At 39.0% G+C, this 10,113-nt stretch overlaps 1 long non-coding RNA gene across 3 annotated transcripts in view; it reads right to left on the reverse strand.

Annotated features, from left to right (window-relative positions):
- LOC118246973 (uncharacterized) overlaps positions 1-9,852 on the reverse strand; it is a 35,607-nt gene extending 25,755 nt beyond the window's left edge. The window contains exons 1-5 of one of the 3 annotated variants that reach the window (XR_004778260.2): positions 9,325-9,852; positions 8,694-8,756; positions 4,536-4,685; positions 2,677-2,759; positions 19-109 (exon numbers count right to left, since the gene is read on the reverse strand). This is a non-coding gene — a long non-coding RNA (uncharacterized LOC118246973). Of the gene's footprint in view, positions 1-18; positions 110-2,676; positions 2,760-2,935; positions 3,116-4,535; positions 4,686-8,693; positions 8,757-9,324 lie in introns of those variants that run through there. The other 2 variants (XR_004778267.2, XR_004778271.2) reach the window with 2 other exon arrangements.
- Between the last annotated feature and the right edge of the window lie 261 nt (positions 9,853-10,113).

Consider the following 10,113-nt stretch of genomic DNA (forward strand, 5'->3'; position numbering starts at 1 on the left):
ACAGTTCAGTCAGCTTACCCCCAGGCGGTCCTGAGCTGTAGTCCACAGAGCCTTCTGGATCTGCACTGCTCCTTACTGCTGTATGCATACTTGCTTGAGAAAAGTTGTTCTAAATGAGAACAAGACAAAGGGGAACAGAAGTTTGAGAAGTGGAATTTTCTCAATAATTTTCTTGATCTTTATGCTGAGTTTACTTCAGGTCCCTTTTCAAAGCAGTAGCACAAAAAAGGCAGTGTGAGGTTTGATATATTTATATTTTATATTCATGGACTGCATTGGAATAAAACATTTTGAATTTTATATTGGATATGAAAAAGCAAAGGTGTCAAGCTGGGAAAGTGCTTTGAAAATAACAAAGGACTTTATGTGGGATTGTTTGAGGTCATTTTATCTGTTGTTCCTGACAGTATTTAAATACCTCCTTTCAATTTGAAATGCCTTTGCTTGTCACTCACAGAAATCAGTGGTGGAGACTAGCAGGGCAGCTGGGCACACACCACAGGGGGATACATGAGGAGAGAAGCACTCAGATTTTTGGAGATCTCCAAAGCTAATATTATACCTCTGCCGGCAACCCACATTTGTCAAGAGTTGTCAGTGTGGCCTGGAGAAGCCGTGAGCCACATTCTTGTGAGAGGGGAGAGAATTTCAAGTCATGTCAACTTCCCCGAGCAAGATACTCCTAAGAGCAGATCAAGGAGATGGCTTTACATCTCAATCCAGGTGTGTAACAGTTTTATGCAGAAATTCAGGATATTGAGCTGAGTTTACAGTGCAATCACTTCAGTGATTGCTACACATTCAGATACATGGGGCTAATTCTGAAGTACCTGGCTTAGGTGCTTTAGCAATAGCAGCACATGTAAATAATGTCTGTATTTAGCCCACATGCTATTGCTAACATCCCAAAGTTACATCTGCACAGTGTAATGAAGCTAATATTTCTGTGTACCCTAGATAATCCTGTGTCTTGTAGGTCCTTCCCCTGTGATTTGACCCTACAGGGCTCTACTGCCAAGAAGACAACTGAGAATTTATACGTTTTTGAAAGATCTTGCTCACCTTTAAAACAGAAATTGACAATTTCTGCTTTTGGTCTAAGCCAGAATCAGAGAGAGAGAAACAAAACTGGAATATTCAAAATTCCCTTCTCTTCTTTATGTCCTGCTCCACATATGTACCAAGTGAACAAAAGCAGTTCAGTACAGGAAGGGAGATGAGACAGGATGAGGGACCACTGTTCTCCACAAACACATGCAGCCAGAAGATAAAAGGGAAGAGCTGAATACTAGATTAAATGCAAGTTTCATGTAAATGATCACTTACAGAGACCTAATAAATGATTCTCTGCAATGTATTGTCAGAGATTTTTCTCTGCCTTTTTTTTTCTGTTTTGTTTTGAATTTGAATTTAGAAGCTTTTCCCCCTTGGAGGATAATGTTCAGGTTTTAAAATTTGTATTAATCTGTGACGACATTTATCTGTCATTCTATGAAAGTTTTGTTTGTTTTGTTTTAATTGTCTTTTCTTTAATGTGTTGACTTATCAGAATGGAGTATTTAGAATAAGCCCTTTGAATACCAGTCCTGCATAGGATGGGATGGCATGTAGGAAGGATGTTTTATAAATAATACAATTTCTTTTGACCTGAACAACAAATCAGTTTTGGAGCTTCTGTATTAACTCTAGCTGGGACTGACAAGGGTCTTCACTGCAAATCTCTCTGCTCCCAAGGACAGTCTTTATTTCCAGAACAAAGAAGGACTCAACCGGAGACAGAGGCTTTTCTGACAGACACCCACATGCCCCTTTCAGGCAAGAGTGATAGTCCGAAAGCTCTCAGTTTTGGGGGTTTTGTTTTTTGTTTCCCCATCAGGTCAGGGATGCTACTCTAAAGAAACTACGAATTGCTCCCTCCAGAACAAAGGTCTCTGACAGCCTCTGCTGGGTCCCCTCAGACACCTCTGTCCTACTCTGCTCTCCATGCCACCATCCAGCTAGATGTACCACAGGATGCTATCTGCACATTGCCTGCTTCACCTCCTTGTCAATACAGTTGTGAAAATCCCTCTGAGAGATTTGGGCTGTGTGCTGACTGAGGCATAGCCATCAGCTCAGTGCTGCCATCCCTGCTTGGACTAAGGACAAGAAGGGGACAATATAGGAAGGCATCACAAAAAAAAAAAAAAAAAAAAAGGAGGGCAGAGGATGCCCATCAAATCTCCACATTTTTTGTTGTGGGTGCCCTAGATAGCTTCCTGGAATAACTGCTTGTCCAGGGTCTGATGCAAGTTTGAACATTTGAGCCCTTGTGGCTACAGAAGACACCTTTCTCTTGCTCTCTGCTGTATCAATGCTTAGTCTGAACTTACTCTACCTTGTGATCTAATCAAAAATCATGTCAAGTTACTGTACCATGATCAATCAGTGTTTTCAGTTTCTCTTATACACACTTTACCTATATATCTTCAGTTATTCTGTCCCTCTATTTTTTTCCTCCGATCAAAATACCTGGACACATTCCGATACCTTTTTCCTGCTGCTAAATACAAACCTCTTATTTGCTAATTTCCACTTGCATTTGACCTTGAACAGCACAATGGCTTTCCATGTAATCTTTCACATACAGCCCATGATTTCAGTGTTGATTACAAGACAGAGATATGGTAGTCTCACCTGTTTGAGCTTTGGGAGTTTCCACTTCACTTGTCTCCATTCTCACCAGCCATCTTGCATTTGTCCACATGATTGCTGTCCTCCTGAAACGGAGAGGGGACATTTGTTTAGCCTGCAGGTCATACCTAGATTGTCTTTAATGATAGCAATCTCATTTCTTCTTTCAGAATAAGGGAAAAGCTCTCCATGAAAAGATAGATGATGTGAGTATGCTTCTGCATTACTCACTGAAAAAAGGTCCAAAGCTTGATTATTATACCTGTCTCTCCAGTGGAAATAGAGCGACTCCTGGAAAAACAGTGAAGCCACAGTGGTATAGCAGAGACAAACCAAGACAGAGGTTTTGGAATACACTGCTCTGTTTTGTTGTTGTTGGGTATTGTATTTAAAAACAAAAGAAAACATCTCATGTCCTGCTTTATGAGAATTTTTGAAGGTTTACACAGCAGCTAGCACACCTGAGAAAGTAGAGCAGAAGTTTAGATTATGAACTTTGCTCATGGTTCATTCAATATTTTTAATAAAGTTTGTAAAGGTTTCCTTCCATCAAAGAATGCCCCTTTTGATTAATCAATTGAATTTAATATTTTCTCTATGGAGAACACAAAGCAGTATACCCCTTTGCCAGTTATTTACAAGCAGCTTCACAGCACACAATAGAACAATTATTTTCTAAGCATAAGAGCTGTGATTGGAAACTTAATAAACCACTTAATAGTGTAGCATCCTTTTCTTCCTTTAAAAAGGCACAATAAGGACATATCAAGCCATGTTTTGTATAATCTGCATAATTTCAAAATAACCTATTCAGGGAAACAGACTTGTCTTAAATAGCCTTCTCTGCATTTACATCTGTAACAGCTGCAGTAGCAGCACTGACAGGCTTGATTTTATTCAGTGTTTCAGGATCAACATAAAATCTAGGCTGAAAATTAAAGGGAGTAAATGTACCCCTGACAGTCAAGAAAATGATCTTGGTCCAAGAATATTTCTGGCCAGAACTCGCTTTCAAAAGCAGCTTTGTCATTTGTGCCTGGCCTAGTCCCAATAAGTGCTATTATGATTTGTTACATTTTCTATAGAACCAGGAGACCATTTATTAGCCCCATGGTATTGTATTGAGCTTCAATTATGTAATAGTCATTATTCTGCTGAATATCCAAAGCTTTGTAAGAAAGTTTTAGCTCTGGAAAGAAATCTACAAGGTTCTCAAATGATTTTGAGGAAGATCAAACTCCCCCTTTTTTACTAGTTGAAAGAAGAAAGGTCCCTTCTTGATATAAATCATGAATAATTTGAATAGTCTTTTTTTAAAGAAAAACTCCTTTTTCTTTGAAGGCCCTTGATAGCTTAGGACTCAAACAGAAAAGAATAAAAGAAGAAATAATAGTTTCTTCCTAGAAGAGAACGTGATAGGTATGCCTCCAAATTAGTAAGATTTTAATTTAATTATAACAGAGGAATGTGTGTGCAGGTGTGATTTGCCTGCTTATAAGTAAGGAATGAGGGTGTCTCCCATATGTAGCTTGGACGAGGACGGGGGCAGGTCCTCAACCAGTGCAAGCCTTGCTAGGGCTCCCTGAACAGAGTTTTTGCAGCTGACGTTAAGTCAAGAATGCGCCCTCCAGTCCTCTTTGCTCATTTAGCTGCCCATTCAGGTCCTGCAATGCAAATCAAATCAAATTCCAGTGGCCTTCCACTTCCAATCAGTCTGAGCCATCCACATCTCCCAGACTGTTGACAAATTAACTTCCATAAAATAGTATGTGCTACTAGTTACCTGTTATCACCATCTTTCTGTGACCCCTCAGTGTTTAAAAATCAAACAACCCAAAACATAGATCTTAAAAAGCACTGACATCAAAATAAAATTTGATCATTTCCAAGCAATTGTCCTTTTCACAAACCACTTCATGTGATGAAGGCCTTAGCTTCCAGTTCTCAGAGGAAGTCTTGATCACATGTGATTTTTTCCCTGCTCTCTGCTGGCAGGCCAGATGCTGCAGTTCCTGTAACAACCAAATACCAGGTAAAAGTCAGTCCAGCTGTTGCTTCTGGTTTGTTTTTGTGTGTGCGCACGCGCGCATGTGTGTTTGTTTGTTGTTTTTGTTTTTTAAACTACTAAACTACTAACTAATACACCACATACAACACACATACAACTTATACACGCTACAGCTGCTCTGCCTCAGAGTAGCAAAACCAATTATTCCTTGGTATTCTCAGGAAATGGAAGAGAAATGTTCTCAAGGCTGACAGATTTCTGAAATGATATTTCTTTAACGTATGCTCAGTTTAGCTGCTATTTTAGTAAAATGACTCTAGCTTTATACCAGCTGAAGGGAAAGCAGAAAGTAAATCAACAAGCTTTCTTTCAGCTAGACTTCAGTATCTCAAAAATTCACAGCTAACGGAAATTTGCTACCAAGGTTGTATCCCTATTATGAAAACAACCATTTCAAACACTGCTGTACGACTTGATGTGATTACAGCCAGCGCATAGCAATGGCTCACGTGTAGGTTTTCCCATCTGAGAGGGAGCAAGAATAAAACAGGTAGTAAGTAATACAGTTTGGCCACAACCATATCATCCCCTGGTTATTTTTGCAATATGAGTTATAAATGGATCAGATGCATTTGCATTTCATTCACTAATTCCAATCAAAGCAACATATGTGTCCTTATTTTTCATAAGGGAAAAGAAGTTGGATATCCATTTTATCTTTAAGAAAGAAAAAAAAAAAGGCATCAAGCCAGAATCTAATCTTGTCTGCCACTATGTGCCACTATGTAAACGATGAGTAAGTCTGCTCAGGTCAACAGAGCAACAGCAGAGTCACATGAGTCACAGCACACTTCTCTTTGGAAAGATTTCTCCATGGCTAAATATACTTTTACAGTTGCTTTAAGAAAAGCTCTGTGTCAAGGTCTAATAAATGCTGGCAGTGATGCTGAGCTCTGAGCAATCATAAAGCCAAGAGGATGAACAAGAATTAACAAGTGGACTTAAAAACCTATTGAAGAAAATGGAAGGTTTTCTTCTGCATAAGAACTGAAGTATCAGAACATTGGTAATGAAAATCATAACCTATTTTTTCCGCTATCTACACTTACTCACCTTTCAAATGGATCTGAAGAAAAAAAATAGAAAGTGAAACAATTTTCTCCAGGATCCAACTGCAGAAAATACTCTGAAATCAACAGACTAAGCTTATGTAAGTTACCACTCAGCTATGCGACAACACAGAGTTTGTTCCACTATCATTTTAAGCAGTCTTTCCCCAATAAACATCTTGTTCCTTCCAGGGGAAAGCATTAAATGAACGTACTACCTCTGTTATCAGTGAACAGGAACAGCCAAACCAACAGAAACTAACCCAACACACCACCCATGATCCAGCAACATGGTAATTCCAATGAATACCCTTTATATCTCCATCTGATATACACAGTGCTGAATCTGGAAAAATGAGATCTCAATAAGCCATAAAAGAGATGCCCTTTAGTCTTTTCTTCCTTTTTTTTTTTTTTTTTTCCAGTGGGGTCATAATTTAGCACTATTACAATGATAGTTTTAGGTAATCAAAATCGCTTATCAAATGTGGGTTTGTGTTCCCTATCAAAAATGTACTGAATTAGAAAAGATTTAATAATTCCTTGTGAATTTCTCTTCTACCTAGTCTTTTCACTGGAAGCCTGATTAAACAAGTATTATTTCTTCTTAAGTGGTTTTACAGTTCGTTTATCTTAGATTTATGACTATCAACTTACTTTAGAAGGTATTAGATAGCTTTAACGTTTGACACACATTCTCTAAATCATTTACAGTGCTCTCCATTTGTACTAGATGATCAGTAATCTTCTCAATATTAGGTTTTATTGACAATGCACCATATAGAGTTCTTATTATATGATAATGATTTAAGATAGGTGTAGGACTGGGAACTAATAAATCCAAAAGCTCATATTTGATTGTTGACACAAAGCTGGGGAATAATGTGCATCCATCTAAATCACAATGTTTCTCAATAATGTAGAACACATACATGTTCAACCTGTTAGGAGCACAGCACAAAGGATCGCAAACAGATCTAAATTCCTGCTTTGAGACTGACAGACTCACTCTCCAAGTTCTGTATTTACTCAGAAAACCACCAGTGGGTACGAGACTCCTCCATTGTGTGGAAGTATCTGTGCCCATCCCACACCGCGAGGGGAGCAGGCAGTGGTGCAGTAGAGATGAGCAGGGGCTCAGCCCGGTTCTCCTGGTTCCTGAGCCTACATCCACCCCGCCAATGCCAGGCTGCTGCTGGTCCCAGCCTGACAGCCTCAAGCAGCCCAAGCACGCCTCTGTTACACTTGAGTCACACCAAGGTAAATATGCCTGTTGAGATCAAGAAGCGTTTCACCTGAGCAGGGAGTAAGCCTGGAGATTAAGGTTGTAAAAGATGATCCCTCTGATTTATGTTTGGGAGACAATATACAAAGGTGTCATATATAACAAAGACATACCATCATGCAGCCCTGCACAAGAATTATTTCACAGAAATATTGGCATTGATAGTTATTGAATTCAATTGAATAATTTATTCAGCTACTTCTACAGAATATCAGACCCCACATCCTTACTACTCACAAAAAAAATGAAGTAGGGAAAAAAAAAAGCAGGAGCCTTTGGTGGCAAATGAGCACCTCTCCACTGAATTCTACAGAATTAAAGTCTCATCTGCAACCCTGTAATCCAAAGGTAAGTCTTTTAAATGTAGTCAAGAGATCTGTATCAGTCCTGCTTTTACAGTACATCATTGGAAATGACTTCTGGGGCATCTGAGCTGCATGAACTGGCAATTTGTTAAGTTGAAATGTGACATCTGAAAAAAAAAAAAGCTGAAATGATCTCAGAGCAAAAGTAACACAAAATCTGAACCTTGCTTTTATCCAAAAATCACCTGGTATAAAAACTTCAATAAAAAAATTGTATTAGTGGCAAATTTGTCACGTGGCAATTGCAGATGACTGTAAATGTGAATAGTAAGGAAGTACAGTAAAGAGCTTGCTTTGTCTCACCTTGCTCATTCAGAAATACAAACAAACCAAAAGTCCTTATTCAGACTAAAGGCTTGGCGGGCTCACCCAGCTGCCTACAAATGATTTAGGAGGAGAGAACATTGAGAACTCGGCTCCAATCAAAATCAAAGACCTAGTTCAATGCTATGTACTAAGCATCACTGTTACATTGTCTTACTTTGGCAAAAGCAAGCACAGATTTACAGGTGGAAGGGATAAAAAAAAAAAGTACTCCTCAAATCAATACTCCCCAGTACAGTATGCACGCTTCTGGCTTTGACGTGAGGGAGTGCTTCAGACCCACTACTTAACATGTTAGCAGGCAATTTACTAATGTACTGTGAAATAGCAGAAATATCACAAGTTCTATTTTTCTTATTAATGGAGCTAACTGCATTCTGCAATGCAGAATCTACATTTTTGCCTGCTTGTCTCATTCACTCAGTTCCTAAATCAGCAAAATTTAGCAATCTTCAATATCTCTCAGTGATGAGTGAAATTTCTTTTACTACTGTGAAGAAGGGAGGAGGTCAATAAGGCTTGGGAAAATTTGTTAGTATGATCTGTAATATGAATTTGGCAGAAAAGAAATTGAGAACATTTTGGAAAACAATCAAAGGGCAAAGTTTTTCTCTTGGAGCTGCATGGTAATTCACGACTTATATGCTCCAAAGAAACTTGCTACTCTGATGATTACAATAGCAAAATATCCAGTGTCTGCCTGACAGACCAAACATGGTCATTTTTCCCCTCTTTGTCAGTATTTTACTGTTCAGGTGGGGGGCCACATGTATGTCTGTTGACACACAGATAAAAACTGAATGATACATCTCTGCTCAGGAAGATTATAATTAAGTTAGGTATGGCGCAAGAAAAAATGACAAGTAACAGGACTGGTGGCAGAAATTTAGGTTCAGCCTAGCACAGCGCAACATAACGCTTTCTCTTACCCGGATCTTGGCTCCTTGTGTACGTGAAAAGTCAGCAAATTCGTGGCTCACTGCTTGTACTACCTGAAAACAAAGAAGCTACTGATAAAACGAAGGAACTTGACAGGCTCTGGGACAAGTAATCTCAAACCTCTTACATCCATTTAGGCTTGCGTTAATCAATACAAAATTAAAGCATGGAACTTGCTACTATGGAATAGTATGGGAGGTAGAGTTCAAAAAAAGGCCTAGGCATATTTATGGAGAAAATATCACTTAATTTCAAACCACTGTTTGGTCTGGGAGCATACTTGGGCTCCACAAGTTTCTAAACCACTGAACAATAGAAGGCTATGCCAAGGATCCCTCAGTCTGAAGGGTATCCTGTTCCTACACTTTTCCCTAAACATGTCTTATAAACAATGCCAAAGGAAGAACACTGGGAGATTTGGATCCTGCTCTGTCCAGACATGACATTTCTTACACTTATAATGAATGCAATCATAAAAACAGACTGTTTAGACAAGAAATTGTGTTGGCTGGAGTTTAAAAGAGACAAGATTCAGATTTTAAGAAAAAGTTGTATGAGACATCTTCAGGAAGGGTTAAAAAAGAGCTCGTTTAAAAATTTGATATATTCACAGAGACTAACCTCAGTGGAGGGAGGCAAAATCCTGAGGCCTTCTTTGCAGTCACTGGAGAAACTGGCTCATCCAGAAGATTCTTCAAAGCACTTGCAGAATCTCCCAACCTGAATCACCATCCACATCAGCATCCCAAATCAATACAACTCCAACAGCTTTTCCTCCAGGAATGGAGAATTACTATCCTCATTTTAGGCAAATAACTTTTATGGACCATTCTTCCTCATAGCCTTTGAACAACCTCCTTCTGTCAGGCCATAGGTCTCCCCTCTTACTCCCCCTATTCCACCGTACCAGGGCACTTACAGCAACTGACCTTTCCCTGTTTTGTTCTTTTAATCAGCTGCTTAAATGTGCGAAACAAATACAACTACTTGCATGCCTAGCCAACAGTGAGAGCGTAGAGTTCTGTGTGAACACAAACTTCATATTTAATGCAGTCTTTGCTTTGTCAGTGAAAGCTTTAAAGCAGTGGGCCACTAATTCTACTATGTAAAAAGCCGGGCTGTTTCTGTCCGGGAAATATTTTACATTCTGTTCTTTCTGCAGTATTACTAATTCCAAAGTTCTCTTTAATACTCTGCATCTGAATGGGACTCTCAATTACATGAGTCACTGCAACTATCCTTTAATTTTTTTCTTTCTTTTTTTTTTTTTTTTGGCACGAACGTGTAATCTAAATCCACAACTGCTGGAGTTTGAAGCTTGCTCTGCACACTTGAAGTGCCACAAGAAAATGGGTTGAAGCGTTACATGCATGAGTTTTGAGTTGCTCATGGCAAGCAACGCAGCCTGAG

This window comes from Cygnus atratus, chromosome 7, assembly GCF_013377495.2.
Source record: "Cygnus atratus isolate AKBS03 ecotype Queensland, Australia chromosome 7, CAtr_DNAZoo_HiC_assembly, whole genome shotgun sequence".
In the NCBI taxonomy this organism is placed as follows: Eukaryota; Metazoa; Chordata; class Aves; order Anseriformes; family Anatidae; genus Cygnus; species Cygnus atratus.